Genomic DNA, 27,929 nt, shown 5'->3' with positions numbered 1-27,929 from the left:
GTCTATTTTAAACATTGCAACATGTGCAAAATATTCACTGAACACCAGCAGACATTTGGCAGAATGAGGTTTTGTGTGCTTACAAAATCTGGGAAATGAAGAGCCCAAAACAATGCTTATAACAAAACTGCTATGGAGTCAGCAGTTTAAGTTGCACTGGATTTAAAGACACTAAAATCGAAAATGTTTAGATTAAATGAGTGACCTATGTTTGGTGTCACATGCCTTTGCAATTGTTTAAATGTTATAGTTTAAACTTAGAATCAGCATTCTAGCTGCATGTGTAAAATTGCAAGTTAATTTAAAAAGCAACAAAAAAAACATGACAGTTAGCTGAAAGTCTGGCTTAAGGAACTGAATTCTGCCTGGCAACTACCCCCATCAGGAGTGAAACTTGAGTCACAGCTGTGTTCCCAGGCCTAGCTGCCCTTTTGCTGCTCACACTAAGGATATGCCATCTATCTGATAATTGAATTACCTGTGCTCTGCAGGAAAGTGAACAAAGCCCTGTCCTGGCTCAGGCAAAGGTTTTATTGGCAGGAGTCGTAAATGGTCGTAAAAAGTGGCTTCCTCCTGAGGAAAGGGGAGGAGCACTGCCTGTGAGAGCAAGCTGGCTTGGCAGAACTGGATAAACCAGTATTTCTACCTTGTGCTGAGAGGAAACCACACCCCTTTGGAGCCAGAACATAACTTTAAAAAGATGGATCATTCATAGAGCGGACATGTGAAAATTTTATAAATGATACCATAATTCTTGTGATTTTTCTGCCCACAGTTTAAGAGGTTTTTAGAACCGGTGGTATGTTCAGGGGGGTGTCAGCGGAAAAGTGGATATAACTCTAAATATATGCATGTTAAAAATCTGAAACTTCATCAGTTAAAGTCCATACTCCCTGCGCACATGTATGTAAAGTTGGGTCAATGTCAGAAATTGAAAAATCAATTAAAAAGTGAAATATGTGCCATTTCTGAATGCAAGCTCCCAGGAAGAGCAGAGTTTGAACAGGGGATACCTCCTGTAATGCATGATGGGTGCATATGATTTTAAAACAATATGTACCTCTGCAAATATGTATTTGTTTCAAATCTAGATTTGTGTGTAAGTTGACAGGAGGAGTGGACTTTCTGCAGGCTGTAAAATGACATCACTCTGACCCAACCTAGCTCCCCCAATCAAATGATAAATGGAAGTTTGACCAATTAGAAGCTGAGAGAGAGGTAGGGTCAGTGATGCTAGAACACACCCACATTCTAAACACATAAAAGCAGACAGACAGGACAGATAGGGACTTTCAAATCCATCTGCCGCTGGAAGCTCTGCCGGAAAAATCCATACTTTACCTCCATCAAACCTCCAGAAAGCCAAACTAGAGACTTCAATCTATCCAGAACTAAGAGACCAGACCAGAGAGAAAGCAGTGCTGTACCCAGAGAGACCCAGACCAGCAGAGAGAGCTGACCCAGATCACTGTGAAGTGCAGAGGCCAGACCAGACCAGACCAGAGTCCAGTTTAAAACCCTGACCAGATCCGTGACGAGGCCCATTTCACTCAAGAATATAGTGTGTGCAGATCCAATCTCTTAGTTAAAATCATATAATTCAATCTATTTAACCTAAGTAGAACTGCCTCCTAGCTGTCACCTGTCATTCTAGCTGCAAAATTTGTCACTTGCCATTTTGAGCTTTTAAAATTTGCAAAACCAAAAACGACCTCTATTAAATCGGTCATAACTCTGTAACCGTTTGGGTTAGAGACTTGCAGTAACTTTCCTTAGAAAGCTTAGAATCGTGGCTTTCCTACGAACCTAGAACCGCATTCCTACCCCCTATAGTTTTACCGCAATCGCGGAACACGCATTCGCGAATTTTACCGCGATTTGCAAATTTCTTCACATGTAAAAACTGCTGCTGCTTGCCTTCCATTTGCCAGAAATTCGTTTAACCTGCTAACTATCCCTGCATCATTGCTAGTGTGAGCCTGGACTAATATTAACTAGATACCACTCACCCTGAACCTCTGAAAGGGAATTAAAAGCATTTCCAGCATATTTCTCATCCATTGCTAGCACATATCAAAGCATTTTGCCTGTGTTTTCAAAACTCCTATCTGTTTTCTGTAGTGTAAGCTTGCTGGGGTGAACTGATTTACATTGATTGCATTTCTGAGAACTGTGTGTTTTCCTTCCATTTCCTTGCCTTGCATCAAGGGGGGGAGGGGATTGCCAGAGAAAAGTGATTACATTGTTTGGTTGAAATCATATTGAGTATTTTCTGTACTGCATTCATTGAATATTGCATCCACCTGAGCTTACATAAAGCATCCTCTACCACATTATACTTTTGTTCCTATTTACCAGTGTGCTACCTTATCCATTTCATGTCAACTCATTAGTGATTATAAGAAGTGTGCTAGTGCCAGATTCTCCGTTGTTGATCTTTATCATATCAGATTAAGTGTGCTATTCAATTATTAATTTATTATAAAGTGTGATATCTATATTTTAAATTATCAAATAAACCTTTTAAACTTGCAAAACAGAACTACTTCTTGGCTCAGTGGGGTCAGGGGGATTCCAAGAGAGGGGTGTTATATAGGGGTAGTCATCCAGAACGCATGAACTGGACATAAAGATATATCAATAAGGGTTTTCATTCAGTATTATAGACTAGGCGTTGACTTAGCTGTAGTGTTGAATTGAATCCTCTTACAAATTGGGGGCTCGAGCCGAGACGTTGGGTTAGAATACCACTTGTGCAGCTTAATACAGTGTGCTAACTGACGGGATACACACATCCGGTCGGATCACCACGCTGCATTACGCTGTGAAGCATTCCTCAAAAGGGACACTCCAAGAAAAGTTCTGTTCTGCAAAAATAAAATACTAACTTCTGTAAGTCAGGACAGAGACCAATCTCTAGAATGACGACCTTAGTAGACATGAAAATAGCCAGAGAGCACCTCTTGCATAAGCTATTTGTGAGAGGTGAATGGACTGAACAGGGCCAGGATGCCTGGTTGCAGGCCATCACGCGACAGGTCACTGAAACAGGGTCAGACTTATGGAGAGATCAGGGTCCATTACATGTGGCCCTGAGTGAACTATATATGGCTCCTAAAGCCAAAGAGGAACACAATAAGATTGCCAGGATAGCAGCATACCTGTACCTATATATGGGAGACATGCAGGATAGATGTGCTGAAAGCCAAAATCTGGCAAATAGGCAACAGATGGTGTTAGAGAAGGCCCAATCTGACCTGGTCTCTTCTGAGCAGAGGCTGCAGAGGAGCCAGGAGTCAGAAGATGATAGTAGGCAGCACATCATTAAAATAAAGAAGGATATGGATGTGCTGCAACAGGAAAAGGTAGAACAGGATACTACATTTCTGGCCCTGCAGAAGGAGCACCAAGACAGTTTGGACTCCTTACTGCAGAGCCAGAAAAAGCTGGAGCAACAATTAGACTTTAACAGGGCATGCACGGAGCAGGTAGCCACCCTGCAAAGTCATCTAGATAGAGTGAAGGTGGAGAGCAACAAACTAATTTTGAAAGACCTGGATACCCAGGCAGAGTTTGATCAGGAGCGCCAGAAAGCTGGTGCCTTCCAAAGGCAGAGGGACGACCTGGCGGCACAAATGCAGGCTCTTAGTCAGGAAAGAGACGCCATAGGCCAGGAAGTCTGCCATTTAAAAAGGAAAATGGAAGAAAATCACTTGGCCCTCCAGGGGCTGGGTGATCTCCAAAAAGAGCATGCAAACTTGTTAGAGCACACCAGAAGGGTGGAAGATGCTCTGGCAAGAAAGGAGCAGGCCAGTAGGGATGGGAATCAGGAGGTAACCCTCCTGCAGCAAAGACTGGCCCAGTGCTCCAGGACCAATCAGGAAGCACAGAGGGAGAATGAGGCCCTCTGTCAACACAATGATAGGCTCCAGCAACAGGTAGCGATGCAGGAGAAACTGATAGAGTCGAGTAAGGCCTTAACAGAGGAACTGAAGGCACAAATGCAGGCTCTTGCATTGCAACAGGGAGCAGGGGCGGATAGAGATGAGGTTCGCTGGGAAATGGAAACTCCGGAGCATAACCTCAGGAGCCCTAGTACCAGAGGCCCTCATACCTCTCAGTCCCTGAACTCTGCCACCCCCATGTCCCCTGGTGCACATGAGCACAGGGCCACAGGGATGGCAGATTACTATCCAGCTAAAAGTATGGGGCTCATAGGCCAGTACCACTCAGGAATGGAGGGGTGGGCATCCGGGTATGGGCACCCAAGTACAGTACAGTTCAGTGGGGAACCCCAGGAGAGTAGGCCCATTAAGGGCATCCTGAAAACCTCTGCCCAGTTAGGTCAGTGGAGGGGGTACCCATCAAATCCTGGCAGCAAGGAGGAATCTGAAGACTCCTCTGAACTGCGCAGGACACAGGAGACCAGGTCCCCACATTCTGCCAGCCATTCCCAGGCTCGCAGAATCCGGGAAAACCTGGAAGATCAGACGGGAACCTCTGGGAGCAGTGCCTCTGAGTCCGAGGACGATTGGACCAGGGTTACCCGGACCAAAAGGGCCAATAAGACAAAAAGGGCCTTGCTTAAGGACCCTTTAAAGCAGATTAAGGCTATCAGGAGCGTCATCACGCCTTACCATAAGAACGCTAAGTATTCTGTTTGGGAGCACTTAGAGTTGTTTGAGCAAATGATGGAGACTTTCCATATGAAGGACAGCCAAAGCTGTATTCAATATGTAAAGTGGACCTTCTCCCCGGAATACTCCAGTTTCTTTGCGGGGCTGGAGGACCAAAATCATTTAAGATGGTCCACCTATAAGGCGGCCATCTTGAAACATTTTTCTGTTCACAGAAATCCTCAAGAGGCTCGCAAGGCAGCCTACAATTTGCAATGTGGGGAGGATCAGGCCCCACAAGAATTTGTGCAAGAACTGAAACGTGCTTTTGCGCAAACCACCAGAAGGGTGCGCACGGATAGCAGGGAATTTATTAATACGTTTTTCCATGCCTTGCCCAAATATATCATGACCCAGCTCGTGAGGGATTTTCACGAGAAAAGATCTTTAGACTGGGTCATTGAACAGGCTACCCGGATCTATGAGGTGCAGAAACCGGTAGATAGCAAAAGTAATGCCCAGAAAAACCCCAAAGCCAACACCACCCCTGCTGCTGCCAAGGTGGCAGAGGTAAAGGTCACCCCCGTTTTAGATTTGGAGATGGGGGGGCCTAAAAACCTACCTGCACCTAATAATGCTAGGCCCAGAAGGTCCTCGGGCCAGTCACAGACAGGGAGCCAGGGAGGCAGCCCCACAAATGGGGTCCCTCGCTCTCCTGATTATGTAAGTCCCCGTTACAAGGGAAACAGACCCATCCTGGGTTATGTGTGGACTCCTCCAGCCCAAGGGGGGGGATCCAGCCAAGCACCTAACCCAGGGAACTTCCCTCCTAACTTCCCACCGGAGGGCAGAAACTCTCCAAATCCTGGGCAGAACTTTTTCCCCAGGTATCCACCCAACTTTCAGCCCCAAAACCATCCATCCTTCTTTCCCCAATTCCCTGAGCCCAGACCACTGAATCCGGGAGAGGGGAGGCCAAGGGTGGAGGGGTACCCAAATCTTCCCAACCCGGGGTATTACCAGAGGAGGGATAGCTACCCTTCCCGGGATCAGCCCAGGGGAGAAAACAGGGCCCCGTATCAGCCTGAGCGGGTTTCCCAGTTAGAGCGCCAGGTTCAAAACATGGCGCGGGATATGGGTCATATACTGAGGGCGCAGCAGAACCCTCAGATCAGCATGCCGGCGCAGAACGCACCCAACTCTGGACCTGGTGCTCCAGAACAATGACGGGGGCAGCACCCCGATAACTCACCGGTTCCCAGGGAGGAGGCACAAGGGGAAGGGGGGTGTAAAGCCTTGGAGGAAGCTTCCTTCCTCACTTGTAAACAGCCCCTGGAAACCCAGGAACCGGAAACAAAATCTCTTGCCCCTGAAAGTCTGCCTCCTAAGGAGCAGAGGGGGGGTAGGAGAAACAAAAGACCCAAACAGACTCAGTTTGAGGAGGAGGTACAGATCTTCCAATTTGAGGGAGAGGGATCCTCAGAGGATCCTGAGAAAAGGATCTTCTCCTTCAGAGAGGGGGGAACTCCTCCCAAAGAAAAATGGGTCCCTAGGAATGCAAATCCAGACTGGGGAGATGTGGAGACTGAGCTACCGCCGCCCACCATCTCATCCCAGAACCAACAGCAAGAAAATCCCCGGGTTCAAACCCATACTGGGGACTGCCTCCAAAAAGGGGGGGGGGCGGCCCAGAACTGGAACCAGGGGAACCCACAATGGCTCTGATCTCCAGTTGCCAAATTTTTCTTTCACATTCCCAAGACTCTCCACAGAATTCTGCCCAAATCTCTTCGCTAGCAATGTCCAAAACCAGAAAGTTAGCCCACCAGTTGTCCAAAAATGTACATTATCTGTGCCCCCTTGAGGAGAAGGAGGGAAGATATTATGCCCCGGTACAAGTACAGGGGCAGGGTACAATCTCGGCACTGGTGGACACTGGATCTCAAGCTACCCTTCTGTCCAGAAGGGCCTTTGATGAACTGAATGCAGGAAGGGGAGAGAATTACCAAATTCCTCTCACCTCTCTTCCTGGACAACTGCAGAACTTTGACGGGAAGGAAATTCCCGTCGAGGGGACGGCAGATTTGGACATTAAAATTGGGCGACATAAGTTGAAACACTCGGTCATAGTTGTGACCCCAGAGGGCACCCCTTGTTTACTAGGGAATGACCTCCTGAGAAGGTTGTCACCCCTAATAGATTGTGTAAACAAGGTCCTCTGGACCCAGACTAGCCGACCAATAAAATTAAAACAGTGTCAACCATGTTAGTTTAAACGGCACATGCCACATGGTTGAACAAAAATCTGACCAAGTAGAATTTCACTTCCAGAATAGCCAAATTCCAGATGTGACAGTAATAGCAGTAGGACAACAGACTGGTGATGGGGGGGTCCTCTCTGTTTCTGAAAATCAACATTCCTTCCAGTCTAAAGTGGTATTCCACGCTGGAAGGAAACACTCTGAAATTCTATACCAATCCACAACCTGAAACTCCCACTCCTATAGTCCAGAAAGATGTGAAATCAGCTCAGAGCCTGGCTGATATTCAGCAAATTGGAGAGCAGTTGTTCATCCCTGTCCAATTAAATGATGGGAAGGACTCTGTTCTCGCTCGAGTGTGTGTGAACAACGGTAAGAGCTTCATCAGCGAAGCCATGTTTCGCCAACTCCCAAAAGATCCAGCCATTCCCACCTTCAAACTGATAGACAAATGGGAAATGGACCTGGAAGCACCTAATTCCAAACATCTCCTGCCAAGCAGGTGTATGCTCAAAATCTCCATTGGCAACAAGAGCATAGTCCACAATTGTTGGGTCGTGCGAGACGTCCCTGCCGCCTTTTACTTAGGCAGTGACATTCTCAATCGCTTTGCCATTAGTTTGGACCTAATAAACTTCAAAGCTTGGTCCCGATTAGCGGATAATCCCATGAGCTTTGATGATCCAGAAAAAGCATTTAGGTCAGCTCAATTGCTACCTTATGCAGTTGAAATTCAGGTTAAAGAGGAAGTCACCATCCCAGAAAGGACCCGACAATTCTCCCTGGAAGTGAAAGTTAAAAGGGGACAAGAGTTGAAAAACCCTGATGCTTACATACATCTAAATGCTTCTCTCCAACAGCAAGGGTTAGGGGTAAACCCAACACCATTAGTCAACATAGAACATGACACTATTCCAATAGAGGTGGATAACAGCGACTTAAAGAGTATTACTCTAGCCGCAGGCACCATTATTGGAATGGCGGTTGATGACCGACATTTTTCCATCGACTTAGTAAATGAACTGTTAGGACCAATCCCCAAGGACTGCTTTGACAGTGACAGTGATGACAATACAACACCAGACAGGATCTTTACCCGGCATGGGGGGGAACTTCCTGGTGTACACTTCTTGCCCCTATGGTAAGGAAGATGTGACTTGTGACTTCAGGAGGGATGAGGTGATTTTCCAGGTTCATGAAGGCTGCCTTTCCCACCTGAAGCCTCCGGTCCAAATCAGCACTCTGACCAGGGACTTCTCCACCCAGCTGGAGGAGGCCGCGGAGATAGCCAGACCAGAAGTCTTTCCAGGCTTCAGGCAGATGGTGGAAGAGAGAGTCAACCTAGCGGATGCCTGTGTGACTCTGGAACAAAAGCAAAAGTTGAAACAAGTTTTCTTGGATTTCCAAGATCTCTTTGCGGTAGACTCATATGACTGTGGTCGCACTGACATCCACACAACAACAATCCCCACGGACCCTGGCATGACTCCTGTGTTTGTGAAGCAATATCGCTTGCCTCTCGCATCAATGGAGTCCCTTACTGAAATAATTAAGAACCTTGAGTCCCGGGGAATAATCCGTCCAGTCCACAGCACCTTCAATAATCCGGTGCTGGGAATATTGAAGCCAAACGGCCAGTGGAGACTCTGCGCCGACCTTAGGGAGCTCAACAAACGGGTCCATACTTCCCGATGGCCTCTGCCCTACATTGACCAAGGGCTGGCCCAGATTCAGGGGTCACAGGTATTCACTGCAATAGACCTGACCAATGGATACTGGACCGTGCCTGTCAGCAGGGAGGACCAATACAAACTGGCTTTTACCTTTGGGGGCCAGCAGTACACATGGACCCGGACTCCCTTCGGATACCTCAACTCCGGCAATGAATTCAACATTTTTCTACACAAGGCCATGCCTGACTTGGGTGCAAGGGGTAACCTGGCTTATGTAGATGATGTCCTCATCAAAAGTTCATCTGTGGAGGAACACATAGCGGAGATCCGTTATGTTCTGACACAGTTGAGGGCTGCCGGAGCAAAACTTTCCTTTCAGAAAGCACAGTGGTGTAGAACCCGTGTTAATTTCTTGGGGCATGAGATTACTCCTCAGGGTCTCTGTCCCCAGGAAAAGAAAGTGGAAGCACTTCAGAAACTGAAAGACCCCACAACTCTGCGGGAACTAAGGAGCCTCCTTGGACTGACTAATTACAGCAGAAAGTTCATTGAGGGCTACGCAGAGATCACCAGACCCCTGATTCATCTTCTGAAGGGGGGGGTCAAGTGGGAATGGGGTCCAGAACAAGTCGAGGCAGTAAAACAACTCAAAAGAAGCCTCTCACAAGCGCCTTGCCTAGCTTACCCGGTCAGAAACAAGGAGTTCTTCCTGGAGACAGGGTTCTCTAATACGTGCTTGACGGCAGTATTATATCAAAAGCATGACAAGGTCAATAAAGTAATCTCCTATGCGAGCAAAACTTTATCCTCTGTGGAGGAAAAATTCAACGATTGTGAGAAGGCACTCCTGGCAACGGTGTGGGCATTGAAGAATTACCGCCCGTTTATCCAGGGGGAACACATCATAGTGGAGACTCCACACCAGCCTCTGCAATATCTCCAAAGTGACAGAATCTGGGCCGGAAATGTGAGTAATTCCCGAATTACTTCCTGGATTCTGTCAATGCAAGGCTTTCCTGTGGAGGTCAGATATGGCCAAAACAAGAAGAGTCCCCTCGCGCAAGGTCTGGCTGACTTGCATGATTGTGCCAGAGAAAACTGTCTCGAGGACGAAAGTCTAAAAATAAAGGACAACATGGAGGCATACCTTAATTCCCCCCACAAAGTCTTTGAAGAAGACAAGTGTGAGGGAATGCCCACTGTCTATGTGGATGGATGCTCTTACCATGTTGACAACGACGGGGAGAAAGAACTGGTGGCCGGCGTAGGGAATGCATGGGTGAATGAGTCCCCAGAACCCTCCGCTGGATACAAAATTGGTCCCCGAAGTAGTCAGGTGGCAGAATTGATGGCTGTGCATCAGGCCATCCTCACTGCTGTCCAGCATCAACTCCACGAACTGGTCATAATCACAGATTCGGATTATGTACGGAACGGGTTCGTGGAGCACCTGGTTAATTGGAAAACCAGAGGCATGTTATGTGCTAACAACAAACCCTTGAAACATGGGAAGTTGATCCAAAACATTGATGATCTGGTCACATCGAATGGGATGACCATCTATTGGAAAAAGATCAAGGGTCATTCCAAAGTAGAGGGACCAGACAAAACTGGAAATGACTTAGCTGATCAGTTGGCCAAAACCGGGGCCAACCAAGGGGATCTAATTGAGATTGAGTCCCTGTTGGGGGAAATCCAGGTCACAGCTATCACTAGGTCCCAGACAAATGCTCACAACGACCTTTCAATTGTACAATGGAGTAAGGAGACCCCTGATGCTGATTTGATTACCGCTCAGAAGGGGGGATCCAATTATTGGTAAATTTTACCAGCACCTTGAGGACCCTGAGAACTTTCCCCTGACGGATACCGATTACATTGGGAAAGAGGACCTAATAGTGTTGATGAAATGTCCAAAAATGTTCCGGATCCAAGACGGTTTGCTGGTAAGGAAATCCAAAGCTGGCCACGATCAGTGGGTGGTTCCTACCTCATTCCGAAGCCTGATGTTAAGTCACGCCCATGATGCGGCCACCGCCGGTCATAGGGGGTTTCACACAACATTGGAAATCTTAAGAGAGGTTGCATACTGGCCACACATGGGGCAGGACCTCAACCAATATTTGAAGGGTTGTCTTGTGTGTGCACAATTTCAGCCGACATCCCTCACACACCGGGCGCCTTTACAAAAGAGGGGAATGACACTGCCATGGTCAGAATTACAAATCGACTTTGTAGGCCCTGTGATTCGCTCGGCTAGGGGGAATAAGTACATGTTGACTGTGACATGCTTGTTTACCAAGTGGGTGGAATGTCTCCCAGCCCCAAATTGCAAGGCAGAAACTGCAGCTGCCTTGATGATTAACCACATCTTTTCCCGTTTTGGTCTACCTCAAAGGATTGAGTCAGACAGAGGTAGCCACTTCACCAGTGAAGTAATGACAAAGATGTGGGAGATACTGGGGGTCAAGAGAAAGCTGCATATTGCTTATAGACCAGCTTCTTCGGGGGCAGTAGAGAGATATAACCGGACAATTGTGAGCATATTAAAGAAGTTTGTGGCAGATTCTGGGCCAAGTTGGGATATCCGATTACCTCTGGTCCTAATGGCCATCAGATCTACCCCTTCATCTGCAACCAAAATGTCACCATTTGAGTTGATGACTGGGCGCAAGATGGTGCTTCCTCAGCATTTGCTCTACAGGACCCAAGAGCAGACACTGATAAATGCCTCCACTACTCATGAGTATGTGGAGAATTTAAGGAAACACCTCCAACATGCTTTTGCTTATGCTCAGCGGAATCTAGAAAGATCAGCTGATAGCATGAAGACCCACTATGACCTGAAAACTTCCAGGAAGGAATATCAGGTGGGGGACCGGGTCTATCTATACAACTTCCAAAGGAACCAGGCCAAGCAGCGCAAATTTTTGCCTACATGGAAGGGACCATTCGAGATCATAGACAAGATCTCCCCTGTGGCCTACAAAATCCACATCCCCAAAGGTCCTTTGGCAGCGGGGGAAGACAAGTGGGTCCACATAAACCAGTTGAAATGTTGCCATCCCAGGCACACTCTGCAACAACTGGAGGAATCCTCTGGAATCCTAGCGGGTACTGTCTCAGACTAATTCTGTTCCAATCATAAAACATACCACATCTAGTCTCTAAAATATTGTGATTTGCATGAAACTGTCTCTTAGTTATACTGTTTTTTTTTTCAAAATAAGAATGTAATGTTTCGTGATGATGAAATGCATATGCTGCCCCACTATCTCAACGGTGGTGGAAAAACGTCTATGAATAGGTATTGCCGCTCTTCCTTTGTCGTCCTAGGAGAAAGAAAACCTTGAGACGGGCCAAGGAGGACGATCCGGAGACCGGGAGCTGAGACGCAACGGGCTCGGGGTACCGCCCAATATTCCCATCAGGACCGGCGAGGAGAACCGATCGATCCGACCGGATGGAGGAAAAGATGCTGAACTGTGCCATCTATTGGAAGAAGATGAGGAAACATCCCAGATCTTGCGAGTCCCATCAGTGAAACCGAATGGCCATCGCAAGAGGGGGGCTTGTGGGATGTATTTACCCATGCATCCGAGCCCTACCTCAAAACTGTGCAGTACTGACATGAAAACATCATGATGGCCAGAGCTTCCCAGAAAATGCACAGGGAAATGCAGGAAGAATAGGCTGCCACCCATTTTTGCCGATGTTATGGACACAGAAGGACACTGCCTAAAACCACCATTGGACTACCCGCACAGTAGTCTGAAACCATTGGGAATGGCAATGCTGATTGCCAAATGCAACCTAGAATGGTGGGGAATTCATTTCATAAATCCCAAAAATGGGTGCAGTACCAGTACTCAACACTATCCAAAAGCCGGCGTTTTAAAACCACCCTGTGTTCCTCTGAAGGCAAGCCAAAGTGTCTATTTTAAACATTGCAACATGTGCAAAATATTCACTGAACACCAGCAGACATTTGGCAGAATGAGGTTTTGTGTGCTTACAAAATCTGGGAAATGAAGAGCCCAAAACAATGCTTATAACAAAACTGCTATGGAGTCAGCAGTTTAAGTTGCACTGGATTTAAAGACACTAAAATCGAAAATGTTTAGATTAAATGAGTGACCTATGTTTGGTGTCACATGCCTTTGCAATTGTTTAAATGTTATAGTTTAAACTTAGAATCAGCATTCTAGCTGCATGTGTAAAATTGCAAGTTAATTTAAAAAGCAACAAAAAAAACATGACAGTTAGCTGAAAGTCTGGCTTAAGGAACTGAATTCTGCCTGGCAACTACCCCCATCAGGAGTGAAACTTGAGTCACAGCTGTGTTCCCAGGCCTAGCTGCCCTTTTGCTGCTCACACTAAGGATATGCCATCTATCTGATAATTGAATTACCTGTGCTCTGCAGGAAAGTGAACAAAGCCCTGTCCTGGCTCAGGCAAAGGTTTTATTGGCAGGAGTCGTAAATGGTCGTAAAAAGTGGCTTCCTCCTGAGGAAAGGGGAGGAGCACTGCCTGTGAGAGCAAGCTGGCTTGGCAGAACTGGATAAACCAGTATTTCTACCTTGTGCTGAGAGGAAACCACACCCCTTTGGAGCCAGAACATAACTTTAAAAAGATGGATCATTCATAGAGCGGACATGTGAAAATTTTATAAATGATACCATAATTCTTGTGATTTTTCTGCCCACAGTTTAAGAGGTTTTTAGAACCGGTGGTATGTTCAGGGGGGTGTCAGCGGAAAAGTGGATATAACTCTAAATGTATGCATGTTAAAAATCTGAAACTTCATCAGTTAAAGTCCATACTCCCTGCGCACATGTATGTAAAGTTGGGTCAATGTCAGAAATTGAAAAATCAATTAAAAAGTGAAATATGTGCCATTTCTGAATGCAAGCTCCCAGGAAGAGCAGAGTTTGAACAGGGGATACCTCCTGTAATGCATGATGGGTGCATATGATTTTAAAACAATATGTACCTCTGCAAATATGTATTTGTTTCAAATCTAGATTTGTGTGTAAGTTGACAGGAGGAGTGGACTTTCTGCAGGCTGTAAAATGACATCACTCTGACCCAACCTAGCTCCCCCAATCAAATGATAAATGGAAGTTTGACCAATTAGAAGCTGAGAGAGAGGTAGGGTCAGTGATGCTAGAACACACCCACATTCTAAACACATAAAAGCAGACAGACAGGACAGATAGGGACTTTCAAATCCATCTGCCGCTGGAAGCTCTGCCGGAAAAATCCATACTTTACCTCCATCAAACCTCCAGAAAGCCAAACTAGAGACTTCAATCTATCCAGAACTAAGAGACCAGACCAGAGAGAAAGCAGTGCTGTACCCAGAGAGACCCAGACCAGCAGAGAGAGCTGACCCAGATCACTGTGAAGTGCAGAGGCCAGACCAGACCAGACCAGAGTCCAGTTTAAAACCCTGACCAGATCCGTGACGAGGCCCATTTCACTCAAGAATATAGTGTGAGTACCTAGAAAACTGTGCAGATCCAATCTCTTAGTTAAAATCATATAATTCAATCTATTTAACCTAAGTAGAACTGCCTCCTAGCTGTCACCTGTCATTCTAGCTGCAAAATTTGTCACTTGTCATTTTGAGCTTTTAAAATTTGCAAAACCAAAAACGACCTCTATTAAATCGGTCATAACTCTGTAACCGTTTGGGTTAGAGACTTGCAGTAACTTTCCTTAGAAAGCTTAGAATCATGGCTTTCCTACGAACCTAGAACCGCATTCCTACCCCCTATAGTTTTACCGCAATCGCGGAACACGCATTCGCGAATTTTACCGCGATTTGCAAATTTCTTCACATGTAAAAACTGCTGCTGCTTGCCTTCCATTTGCCAGAAATTCGTTTAACCTGCTAACTATCCCTGCATCATTGCTAGTGTGAGCCTGGACTAATATTAACTAGATACCACTCACCCTGAACCTCTGAAAGGGAATTAAAAGCATTTCCAGCATATTTCTCATCCATTGCTAGCACATATCAAAGCATTTTGCCTGTGTTTTCAAAACTCCTATCTGTTTTCTGTAATGTAAGCTTGCTGGGGTGAACTGATTTACATTGATTGCATTTCTGAGAACTGTGTGTTTTCCTTCCATTTCCTTGCCTTGCATCAAGGGGGGAGGGGATTGCCAGAGAAAAGTGATTACATTGTTTGGTTGAAATCATATTGAGTATTTTCTGTACTGCATTCATTGAATATTGCATCCACCTGAGCTTACATAAAGCATCCTCTACCACATTATACTTTTGTTCCTATTTACCAGTGTGCTACCTTATCCATTTCATGTCAACTCATTAGTGATTATAAGAAGTGTGCTAGTGCCAGATTCTCCGTTGTTGATCTTTATCATATCAGATTAAGTGTGCTATTCAATTATTAATTTATTATAAAGTGTGATATCTATATTTTAAATTATCAAATAAACCTTTTAAACTTGCAAAACAGAACTACTTCTTGGCTCAGTGGGGTCAGGGGGATTCCAAGAGAGGGGTGTTATATAGGGGTAGTCATCCAGAACGCATGAACTGGACATAAAGATATATCAATAAGGGTTTTCATTCAGTATTATAGACTAGGCGTTGACTTAGCTGTAGTGTTGAATTGAATCCTCTTACAGTTTCACAGAAAGCTACTAGGAGCACTCACAATCTGTGGAAAAGATATTTGCCACCGCTACTGTAGCTTGCTATCACTTGGCATGTTCCCTTCTTTGCCGACAAGGTTACCATCTTTGGTTCCCAATGCTCCACAAGAAGCCAGGACCTGGCAAGAATATATCTGCAATAATGCACACAAAAAATACAAACTTGAAAAATGCATTCTCAATCTACGCCCCTAAACTGTGGAACCTCATACCCATCAGCATTAGACTTGACCCACCCCCATGCAAACCAGAAAGACGCAAAAGACCCTACTCTTCCACGAGTACCTTCACTCACCATAAACACCCCTGTTCCCACCTGCCGGCTGACCACACTACACCCCTAGTTACTGCTCCTATTGCTCCAATGTAAGTAGCAAATCCCTCCTGTAACTTGCACCCCCTCATCTTCACTAGTATTAATCCATTGTTGTACAGCACCTCATTGCTACTTGAAGCTAGGTCTGCCTTCAATCAATAACCAAAGTAACATAAAAGCAAGTGGATATCGATCCTTCCACAATCAAGGCATATACGTTGTCACTAACACCGCTGACTTAAAGATACATTCTCACTCCTCATCCAACACTGTATATTGCAAATATATCCAAGCATTAAACCACTCATCTACGGAAGCATCAGGGTTATGGTAATTTGGTTTTCAGATATAGTTGATCATCTTGACTAGCAAATAGTAGCCTGCCTTTTATTACAAACAAACCAGAATAATTCAGGGGTGTACAAGGCTGGAGCTGGAGCATCATGCAAGAAGCGTCGAGCTGAATCAAACTCCCATTCTACCCTTTGCCTGTTTCACCTGTCTTACCATTCCTGGCGAAACAATGGAAAAGCATGCTAGCTTAAAAGAGTTGATGGTGGATCATTGGCAGAGGACAGACACACTTTAAAATATAAAGATGTTTCTGTAGACTAAGCATTTCATCATGTTGATAAACACATCCTCTAAATGATTGCTTTGTTTCACTGGTGGTCTTTTCCAGTACAAATTAAAATGATGGGTAGAGAAGGTTCCCAGCAGAAGTCCACCCACAAACATTTATAGTAGATTCCGTATAGAGGCCCTCATAATTGGGCTATCATGTAGTGTGAGCTTCTATCATGGAGTGTAAGCTTTAAAATGCTTTTGTTTTATAATCTAAACTTGTTATTAATTTCTTTACTTATTGGAGACGTTTTCGGACCGAGTTCAAGTGAACAATGAAAACCACAACATTATCATCAAGAACGATTTTTAGCTGCACCAACAGGATGGGCAGCAAAGGCACACACTATAGAGATCCTGCTGCTACACTGCTGCACCATGTGGCAAAGGGTTCCCCCTAGAAGGCAAACAGCAATGATACGGGCACCCCACATGAGTGCCTCCTTGCACCGTGAATTAAGAGAACATGTAGATTTCAATGGCCAGATATCACCTTCATTGTTTTAACAAACTGGACAGGGATAGCCATGCTGCACCTAACAGCCTATAAGAAGTCCCAACTGACCCCTCCAAGTGGTTCTCTGTGACAATAAATGGCAGAGTGTCTGAGACTCCGAGCTAAGGTCCGTTTTCATAACCATCCTCATAGGGTTATTCTAATGAGTAATGCTCTTCTGTGGCACAAACCAATGTTGATCCAGAGATACTGATCTTGTGAGGACACCTGTTAAGGATACTGGGTGGCTGAAGGTTACATGATATTAACCATAATAATAATAATGGATAAAGTCACACCCCCCCGTTCCCCCACCATCAGTTATACGGATACTGCAAGCTACCAATGTGTTTGGGTCTTCTTATATGATGAAGGAACTCCGATGTGAGTTGCAATAGCCATCTAGCATAGGGCCTGGGGCATTGTATTAATTATAATACATAGAATTTCCTTGAAACTTGATCTCTTGCTTACTCTACCGCAAAATATGTTCAACCAACGTAAACACTGCTTGGATGGAAAAACTCTAATATGCAGGTTGTAATAAGCTTCAACAACACAGATTTAATTAAGCGTTGCAGTTCAGGCTGGAATGTTGCGCTGTGCTGGCTCTAGCGACAGACATTGTGATATCACAACCCAACTGTAATACAGTGCAACAGTAGTGATGCCATTTTCCTATTGCAGGCGAGTAGTCATGTCACTAATATACTGTAATGAGGAAATTGTATGTGGTCTTTTTATACAGATATTTCTGCCGGGTAGCATAATAATTAATGGTTGAGCGCACTTAGGGATCGATTCCGTTGGCTTCGAAGCTCTGTAATCATATAACTTATCACCTAACAGTACTGAATGTGTGACCTAAGAAGGATGAGGGACTGCTGAATCAGCGATGGTGGTATTTGAATTTACCGAGTGCAGGCTGGCCTCATGTCTGAGGTGAGCAATTAACTTGGAGAGCTTTCCTCAAGGACTGACATGGTAAATGTAGAACATGGCACAATTGCATCCAACGTAGTATATTCTGTTCCTCTCCCCGTCCTCTTAGCCAGAAAACCTGGGGTATACCCAGACAATTCACACGCATCAGTGTACTTTTATCAGATCTACTGCTACCTATTGCTCCAGGTCCCCAAGACTTGTCCCCACTGTCCATTTTACAGAGCAAAGACCCTGATCAACACTCTAGTCCTCATCCAGACTATTGAAACAGCCTCTTCATCAGTCTCCCTCACTTAAATAACCATAGATAAAGTGCCCACCTGTAGCAGTGAAAGCACTATTCCACCTCACAAGAGGCACCCCTATCTCTTCCTCCAGACATCAGATAGACAGGATATTGCCACAAAAAGGGGCACTGGTTAGATTCCTCATCCTACTTTTCTGGTCACCCACCCAATAGCCCTCTATTCCCCTAACCAACCCTCCAATGATAACCCCAACACTGCATTACATCAAAACCAGCGTGCACCACCTCCATAATTATATAATTCCCTCTTAAGCCACTCCTCAGCCAGACTAACCGCAATGGACACAAGGTGGCTTTGTTCCCAGCTTCATTTAACAGTTTGGAACACCAGCTCCTGCTAATGGAAAACCCACACGAGCTCCGCAACTGAGCACCTGAGCATAAATCTGTTTTTTTACTAACAATGTTATTTCAAAGAGGTTATCACATGATGCTAAATTATAATCATACTGAGTCCATTGGGGACCATGGTGCACTCAGTTCTGGGGCTGGTTGCAGAGTTCCAGGGAGCACTAATAAATGTATGCATTAAAATACAATTTTTGTCAGCAGAGCCATGTTACCCGAGGCAGACCTGGTTTCCTAGAGGGAAGGGGCCTAGCTGACTGGTAATTTCCTGGACATTCTTGAGGGTCCTTGTTGGCTCTGTGCCTTAAAGAATTGTTCTAAAGTGAGCAAGAAAATGTCCCAATGTAATAGAAAATAGGCCTTCGAGAACTATTTTTTTGCTAAGTCCCGGGAGTGGGTGTACTGGGAGGAAGCCCACCAGGGGCAACTCATGTTACATTGAATGCTTTCACGTTTTGAGTGTGAAATGCAACTTTGCTTTTTTACTATATTTAAAGCCAAGTGAAATTTGATTTAATGTAGAACACATAGCATTTTCTTCTGCATGAAGCGCAGTGGCTGATACATTATCACCAACAGAATGGGAATAGAATGCTGTAGCTTGTCAGTGTGAACCCAAATTAGACACACCAACAGCCTGACAGATGATGGGAGAAAAAAAAAAAAAAAAGGGTGTTGGTGACTCAAACCACTCACACTAGCTAGACTGCCCTCCAGTCAGGCAGTATGTCTATCACCGCCTGTGGTTAGATATCCCACACGACACCTCCCCCTACCCCCCCGGCTCTCCACCGGTGGGGCCGGGCATCTCAACAGAGCACCAGATCAGCTTCCTATCCTGTGTCCAAGTGAGCAAGACCATCGCTCAAGCGCTACCATTAGTTGTTCTGTCTTGCCTTGATTGGCTCTATGAAACAGTGAGCAGTGGTTCATAGACTGACAGTGGATTCATAATATGGACCTGTGAAGGCCTAGCCAATTAAAAGAAACAGTGGAATCAAAAGAGTATGGCTAGGACATTTCAATTTCTATTTAAAAAAAAAATTCAATGTAAGAGGACAATACAATTGGACCTATGGAGATGAACCCAAATTAGACACACCCAAATAAGCCAAGGAAATTGTGGAATAATTATTGTCTCATAAAATCAGAACCTTGTGTGGATAAATAGCATAGATAAAACATAATTCTGTGCGTTCTAAACTGATAGCACAGCTTACAATTATTCCACTAACATGTAGATGCTAGAAACCAATCACACTACATTGCACATGGAAACACATCAGTGCTAATACGAAATATCCAGGACATTTAGTTTTGTATGTGGCTGTCCTCTGGTACCAATAGGAGAACATTGTGGGAGAGGCAGCTTTACTTTGATAGATTAATCCAGCGAGAGTTGTATCTGGAAGAAGTGTAGCCAAAAAGTTGCAAAGTTCTTGGAAGGGAGAGATGTTAGCTGACCGTGCAGATGGGCATCAAAACTCTGAAGTGATTTTGACGGTCTCTCTTTGTGGCTGTGGGGTGTTAGAAGTATTTTTGAGCAGAATTGCTAATATATCTCATGGTCTATGACTCCTTCTCAAAGTGCCAATAAGTTATTTATTAGTGCGCCCCAGCCTCTTTATGTTCTCTGAGAACAAATGAAGTGTGTGCCTGTATTTCTGTCGTTTGCACCTTTTTAGGGAAACAGAGCTAAAGGCCCCAAAAAAACAATCACCTAAGGTTTGATTGCTAACACATGGTTAAAGAGCTTTATGGAACTGGGAGAGGATCCATTAAGAAGAGAGATTAATTCCTCCTTAATATGATTGCTGTCCAATTTATGTACATGGCATTCGATCCAAGAAGTGAATTTGTTGGGTCGACTCGCACATCAACAGAAAGGAACGGGGCAGCATTATCCAACCAATGAAGACTCATGGGTGGCATTGCCCTTAGCAGATTGCCAGAGCAGAAAGTAGCCTCCAAGCAGTAGTCAGTGACTGGGCCACGTCAGAGCTCAACAGTTGAAGGTCTTAACCTTCCAAGTGAGGATTAAAGTCTTCGTAAGTCTATTCAAAGTAAACTACAACCCCCAGGATACATAAGTGCCCAGAAAGTGATCCACAGATATAGTCTGCTGGTATGTTTACAAATTTAGAATTCTTGCCACAGGCTCTGTAGATCAGGAGTAAACAAATCCCTTGCAATGAACAACATAAAAAGTCAAGCCCATTACCAAAGATGTGGTTCTGGAAGCCATGTCCACATGGAACAATAGAATGTAACTTCTTGCACTAGATAGCTCACCCATCCTCCTCACCCCCAACCCAATTCTCATGGACAAGGTGCCCGTTAGCTCGATAAGCTTGTATGTATAAACTTCTAAAACATATGCACGGAATGTTGGTCGGACTGCTCGCAAGTAAAATCAACACAAATAAATACAGATTCTTTTTGTGCTTCTGATGTATATTTCTTGGCAAAATGCTTAATGAAACAGCTGAATGTGTGAATACCCACAATGTGAAAATAGCCTTCAATGGTTCAGAAGATTTATATCTGCTATAGAGAAAGGCTGAATAAATTAAATATCGCCATTGTCAATACGCACAAATAGTCCTGATTTTACCGGCTAAATATATTCTCTTGTGTGTGCTTCTGGCAGTCCACTGCCTAGAAGCCCAATGCATTATTTTTATGCTAGGAATTAACCATACAAACAACACAAGTGGTAGCAATCGTCCTATCATCTCTCAATGCTCACAAGCACAGATACCTAGGAGTTCAAATTTACCATTTAGGGTTCTTCTTTAACCGGAAGGCATAACATATATGATATTCATAAAAAGAAGCTATACATAACATGTTCAGAATGAATTCACCACTGAGAACACAAATACATTTCAAAGTCAAATACAGATAAATCTACGGGAATATTCTATATTTCACTCCTGCGCACTCCATTGCAACCGAAATAAAGAAACCTGTGGTGAATGACAACATGGTCACAGTTGCCTGAGAACTAGAGAGCAGACAGAGCTTTTAGAAAATATCATGTAGATCAAACGTAACACAGATGTACTCCTTATCACATCTAAACATGGCTGCAGTGGCCGGTTGTCATATCGACCGGTAACAGCCATCAGCGTCAAATTAATAGCGAGAACAAAGCACGAGCCATTAAAGAAGGTGCCAATTTGCTACCGGCTGGTCCAGCCCCGCCCTCCTGCCTTTACCACTATTAACACCTGTGGAGTGGAAGCCAGCATGAAGACAAGCATACAAAGAAAATCACGTGTATCTCAGGAATACTGGGCTATGGGCTCAAAGGAAGGAAGCGGGATGAGGGGGTGAGTGGATATAGGTGACGGGGCACCTGCAGTTAAAAGCTTGCTCAGAACACAGGCTTACACTAGCAGGTAAAGCCCATGCTGCACGCTACAAAGTCCAAGAAGGGAAGCCTGATGACCTCTGGGGTTCCCCGACCCTGAAAGTGTCTGTCACCCACATTACATCCCGATGACTTAAGCCACCAGGCGTGGTGTGCCAAGTAATCAACATAACCTGTAAAACCATAGCAACATTCCGACGAATCTAGGGGACACGAAGAAATGCCTGACAGCAGCCAAGAAAACAGTGTGGGAAACTATCAATCCCAAAGACTGTAAGTGAATGTTTTCCAACCAGAAGCCTTACCTGATCTAGGGGAAGAGGGAAGGAAAGAAGACCCGAATCCTAGAAAGAAACTGGCCGTGTTGTACATATATCACGACTGACTCAATGAACCTGAATCCCGTATTGTTGTTTGAATTAATAAAGGGTAATGGACTTGAGCTTGCTTTCAATTGTTTGTTGACCCACTCGCTGCAATATGATCCTATTGCAATCTACAAGTTAAAATTGTGTTAACTTTAGCATGATCCAGTGCGGTAATCAAACGACTGATATTGGAGATAATGTACACATTGCTTTCTATTTAAACCATTTTACTTAACTAAGAAAAGTGGACATTCCGATCAAACTTTCAGGGATGGACTAGGAAACCTGCAATCTAAAGTATTTTTACAACTTACACTATCGTAATTTGGTGAGTATTCACAAAGAATTTTCATTGTATTTCGTAGTGTATCACCTCAAACCTCCTGTTGAATATAGTCACGTGTGGCTGCTTAATAACCTGCATTTCCTACACCTATCTGCACATACAACTTAAACATACATGGTCCAGACATTAAGGGAGCAAAAGGTGTGGGGAAGAGTACCAGTGCATGTGTGGGTACAGTTGTGGCTCAATGACAAAGAGTACGGAATACAAAGACCGCCTAACATTAAACGCAGGAATTCTCTAGAGGGGTGTGGTTTGCTCTACATGAGCTAATTACTACAAATGATTCTGTATATTTTTGAAAATTGCTAGCATAGGTTTTAAATAAGTGGGTACCTGCCAACCAGAATAAAGTGGTGGGCGAACAGAATGTTTACAAGAGTTGTATGCAACAAAGTCTGCTATGGGGTGTAACACGGATATTCAGATTCATCAGGGAAAGCCTTGGGGCAGAGGAATTCTTGCCTTTTGCCTTTACCCTTATCTATCAAATGTGTGGTTAAGGGCATAGCAAGCGCCTGCCCTATGGGGTCCAGGTACTAGTGAATCAGTGATGGGTACCACTCTTCTCTATGGTACTTGTGGGTTGCTCTGACATAAAAGAGCCCTGCTTTCGGGCTGGGGTCTGTGATGCTCAGTGAAAGGTCATACAGAGTTAAGGTTTACTCTTATGTAATAATCACACTGTTGAATGGAGCAGAGGTTTTACAAAAATGAAAGTACCAAAAGACTTTGAAAAGTCGGAATTATTACCTTTGGAGCAACTGGGATTTTGTAGAGGGGAGGGCACAGAAGACTAGTACTTCACCCTGTCATTTGCCCCATGTAACCATGTGGCTAAGGGGATGAAGCGTAATTGCTGCTGCATCGCTTTCCATGCAGCATTTAATAGGCCAGATCGGGAGATCCTTTGCCTAAAATGGACCAGTCCATCTTTATCCATATTAAGGGGATGCACCAGGGACTGTGGGCTATAATTTGGCTAGCGAAGGATGAGGCATGCACACAAGCTATTAATCCCTTGAACGGGCTAAAATAGGGCTGCATTCTAGCACACCTCCTCTTTAAAATTAGTATTGTGTGCTCGGCATTGTGCGAAGAAAATGTACTGCTGGGTTGGCAAGAAGTCTCTTGCAACCTGGTTGTCTGCAAATGGTAGTGTTCTTATGAACCTAATTCTACTAGCTCTCCAGACAAGTCTTAATGCCTTGGAAGGGTGCTGTGAAAGAAATCACTTGTCAGTGAACACTGAAGAAACACAAGTGTTGGCGTTTAGGAAGAGAGGAAGGAATAATTGTAGGTGGAGGTGGGGTGAGGAAACCTTACGGTTGTGATACATCAAATCTTGGGAGCGGTGCTCACTTGTGCCTTGTCCTGTCGTTTCCACGTATGGGCAAGCGGTATATGATCTCCTGCTCCAGAGGCAGTTGGCGGGCTTCCCTATGGGATATTTAACATATGCAGCTATGGTAACACCTATGATGCTGTATGTCACTCACAAGAGGGATCATCAGATGGAAACTTTGGGGCTGTGGGAAATGTACAGGTGTACAGAGGAGGGTCTTCTCACCGTAGAAGCTCTCCAAGCAAAGGGATTTTTTGCAAGAAGCAGGAGGTCTTTTCTTGCCCAAAGAATCGCTGAGACTGGAATGCCCAATGCCGGAATTTGTGATTCATTGCATGACAGTATTCATTCCTATTTCAAATGACATTTAGAGCTACGGGGACTGTGATGCCCAATGGCAGAAGGCATCAGGTGATACACGCATTAGGGCAAATCCAAGACAGTAACTATCATAAATCAAAGGCCATAGTAGCTTGCACTGGTATAGCCTAGCCAGATAAACAAAGGGGACTGGGTAAGAAATCATATTATTGCAATTATCTGCTATAGGGTATTGCTGTATATTCATGAAAGAAGAACTCCTTAAAGTATATGGGTTGGATTAGTTTACTGAAAGATATGCGTTTCTGTCCGTACTCCCCAGTCTCCCTGAATGATAGTTTACAAATCCTCTGATCCTGCCTGATTCTTGATGTTCCCAGACACTCCTTCCTGACTCCCTTAATAAGAGCTCACTATATTCAGTGTGTGGGTGGGGTGGCCTGTTTTAAAAGGCAGGGGCAGTTCTGAAATTCAGATCTTCATTTAAAGCTGCTATGACAAAGCCCCCAACCTGAACTTGCTAATGGGGGGGTGTGATCGCCAAGGCTGTCAGGTGTTCGCAAGTCATACTAAGCCTGGAGCTGGCATGGGACAATTCCCTAGCTAACCCCACCATGCCATATACTGAGGGCAGGGGTTTGCCCCCATCCCAAGTGCTATATCAGGGCTGTTGGCCATCTCTAGAGGTGGAGCTCGAAAGCCAATTCGCATCCCAGCTACTACGCACGAGTACCCTTATACTAGTGAGGGGCTGTAAGGCGGAGTCAAATCCATATAAAACATAGGGCCTGTGCCAGAAAACTGTGCGAGTTAGAAGGGATAGCTAATGCAAAGCTGGCTGGAGAGGTGAACATAAGGAGCTGGAGAATTACACAGGAGACTGGAGGAGTGCACCTTGAACCTCAAAAGAGCAGGAGGATGGAGGAGAGGAACAGAAGGCCGGGGTGAGAAGGAGGCAGGAGAAAACAGAGGAGGCCAAGCAGGAAGGGGAAAGACCAACCTTGGATGTGGGGAGTTAAGAGGCCGCTGACGAAAAAAGCTCAAGAGGGTTTAGGAGAGAAGAACAAGTTACTTACCTGTGTTAAAGTTCTTTCGACTGGATGTGCCTCCTATGTATTCCTCATCTTTGATATTCAAGTCTGCTTGCACCTTGCTTCGACCATTTATTTTCATAGAGTCGGGTGCCATGCGGTGTCGAGTTGTGGCCCTTGACTACCTCTGTCCTGTCTTCGGCCGTGACATTGACGCTGGTATAAGTAGCACACGCGGCGACCGTTGCCTCAGTTCTAGTTTTTTCTCTGAATGATCTAATAAATATAGAGATGAATCTGCCATTGCTAGAGAGGAATGTGTAACTCAGAAATTCTTGACAAGTAAGAAGGGAAGGATGATGATTTGGGGGCAACATCCAGTCGAAAGAACGTTACCACGAGTAAGTAACTTGTTCTTCGAATGGACTGTGTCCTCCCACGTACTCCTCATCTTTGATACTCTCCCATATCAGTCTGTGTGAGGAGGTGGGTGCTAAGAATCTCTATTTATTGATGCTGTGGAGAACAGCTTTCCCAAATTTTGCCTCCTCTCCAGACAGAGTCTAGGCCATAGAATCTGCTGAAGGTATGAAACGACGACCAAGTAGCCACCTTGCAAATGTCCTGCACGGGAACCCCTCTTTCAAGAGCCAAAGAAGCAGTCACTCCTCTAGTGGAATGCGCCCTCAAACCATCAGGCGAGTCCTTGTCTGCTAGAGAGTAGCATTCAGTAACGCACAGAACTATCCAGCTGAAATAGTTTGCTTGGTGACAGCCAAAACTAATCTATGTCCTGAGTAACCCACAAAAAGTTGGATATCTTGTCTGTTATTTGCCATCCTTGAAATATAGTAATTTAAGACCCTGCTTGGGTAAAGCTCTTGTTCACCTTCCCAACAGCCAGACTGAAGTCAGGCAGACAATTATCTGGGCAGTGAAATATACAACAAGGGACTCGCCAGGGCTGCCCACTTTCACCCATGCTATACATGCTAGCTATGGAACCCCTGGCTGCATTTCTACGTCAGAAATACCTAGACACAGGTATCATGATTGCAGCTTGAAACACCTGGTATCGCTTTACGCAGATGATGTTCTGTTCTGTCTGTGTGAGCCACAACATAACCTCCCTATAATTTTAGATGTAAAGGACAGATTTGCAGTGTTATCTGGAATTACCTTTAGTCGACAGAAGTCCTGCTCTTCCCGCTGGCTGGCCTCCGTTGGTTGGGGTGGCCAACTTGCCTGATTTGGGACACCCTTGGGAAACACACTCCTTAAAATATTTGGGAATCCAGATCACGCATATGCCAAAAGACACACACAATCACGACACACTTCGGGTGGTGGAGGGGTGGGGGTCTTAGGAAGTCCACGTCCTTCTGGTCCCAGCTACCTCTGTCAGTTATGGGCAGAATTGCTATTGTCAAAATCATTGACCTCCCGAGACTCCTCTACAACTTCACCAATGTTCATCATTACATAAAGGTAGCCTTATTTCACCTCCTTGAATCACTGATCAGAGGTTACCTTTGGAGCACAGGCTGACATAGACTAGTTCTCAACGTGTTGTATTTACCCTATAAAGATGTGGGGCACAACTACCAAGGCTGGAGCTTTACTATCTAGCCGTCCAGCTAATATTTGTCGTAATGTGGCTAGCTGATGTCCCCATGTTCGAATCACTGTTGCTTCGGCAACTGGTGGCTCCAGCCAGGCTTAATGAGATTTTATGGCTCCCGGAATGCTGCATGGACTCAGTCCCAATGCTTGTTAGGCTGGGTAGGCTGATCTGGTACAAAGCATTTAAGGTACCTTGGTATGTCACACCTACTTGCCGAATGTGCCACTAGTGGCTGATGTGTGGAAGAACAGGGGAGATCTGGGGGTTGCAAGGCGCTGGGAGGAATGGGGAGTTTCTACGTGGGCGACATGTATGACAATGGGCAATTTAGAGATATGGATAAATCTTAAACCTTAGCTCAGCAGTGGGGCCTACTGAAGGGACAATTTCTAAGACACATGAAAGTGACGCTGGTGGTGAGGCGTAGGTGGAGTGGGGGGCCCGCTGAACCAGAGGAGACTGCGCTTCTGGTACTGATGTACACGTTAGAAGATGGTTGGAGGCCTGTCACTAGGCTATTTAGTTGCTTACAGAGTGGCATTAGCCTCAGAAACCCAGGCCTGAAACTGAGATGGGAGGCAGACGTTGGCTCTGAAATTACAGAAATTACAGTGGGATTGGTTGTTTGGCTTCCCAAGAAATGTGTCCTGGAATGCGAGATTTAGGCTGCTCCAAATGAATGTGCTTCACCGCACGTACATGACTCCCAATAGAGTAGCTACATTTAATACAAATAGTCTGTCGACTTGGCCCTGGTGTCATCAGGAGGATGCAGATCTGATCCACACTAAAGTGCGGGATTACTGGTCACAGATTGAACAGGCCTGCAGGGTGGCTGGCATTATCTGATACTCATGGAGCCCGCTGGCGTGCCTATTGGGTGCATATTCTAGGCAGAGCAAGTATAAACATGTCAGCAGGTTCATGGATCTAGCACGCATAACCGCGAAACAACGAATTGCCATGTCCTAAAAGTTAAAGAGGGGCCCACAATACAAACTCTGGCTCCTGGACTTCAAGGCCTGGTGTGAAGCAAAAGCAAGAGCATGTGCTATGTCATCTCTGACCCAACGCAATGTCCCTTTGAAGTCTGGAGATCACTGGTCTTTACTGTGTTTCACCTGTCTGATGATGAGCCCCCATGATTTACTTAGCCTAGTTACCTTTGTAAAATGTGTTTGATATTGAATCCCTGTGATCTGTGGTGCCTTGGGTGAGCCGGTGGTGCGTCCTCCCCCGCTGACT

The 27,929-nt window shown here is 45.1% G+C and overlaps 1 protein-coding gene across 5 annotated transcripts in view; it reads right to left on the bottom strand.

Moving 5' to 3' along the window:
• Nucleotides 1–27,929, bottom strand: part of RIMS2 (regulating synaptic membrane exocytosis 2) — a 2,919,733-nt gene that overhangs the window by 2,491,980 nt on the left and 399,824 nt on the right. The gene's annotated exons all lie outside the window — the stretch shown is intronic.

This window comes from Ambystoma mexicanum, chromosome 5q (genome assembly GCF_040938575.1).
Source record: "Ambystoma mexicanum isolate Mex_15411 chromosome 5q, UKY_AmexF1_1, whole genome shotgun sequence".
Classification (NCBI taxonomy): Eukaryota; Metazoa; Chordata; class Amphibia; order Caudata; family Ambystomatidae; genus Ambystoma; species Ambystoma mexicanum.
This window is presented reverse-complemented; position numbering and strand designations above follow the sequence as displayed.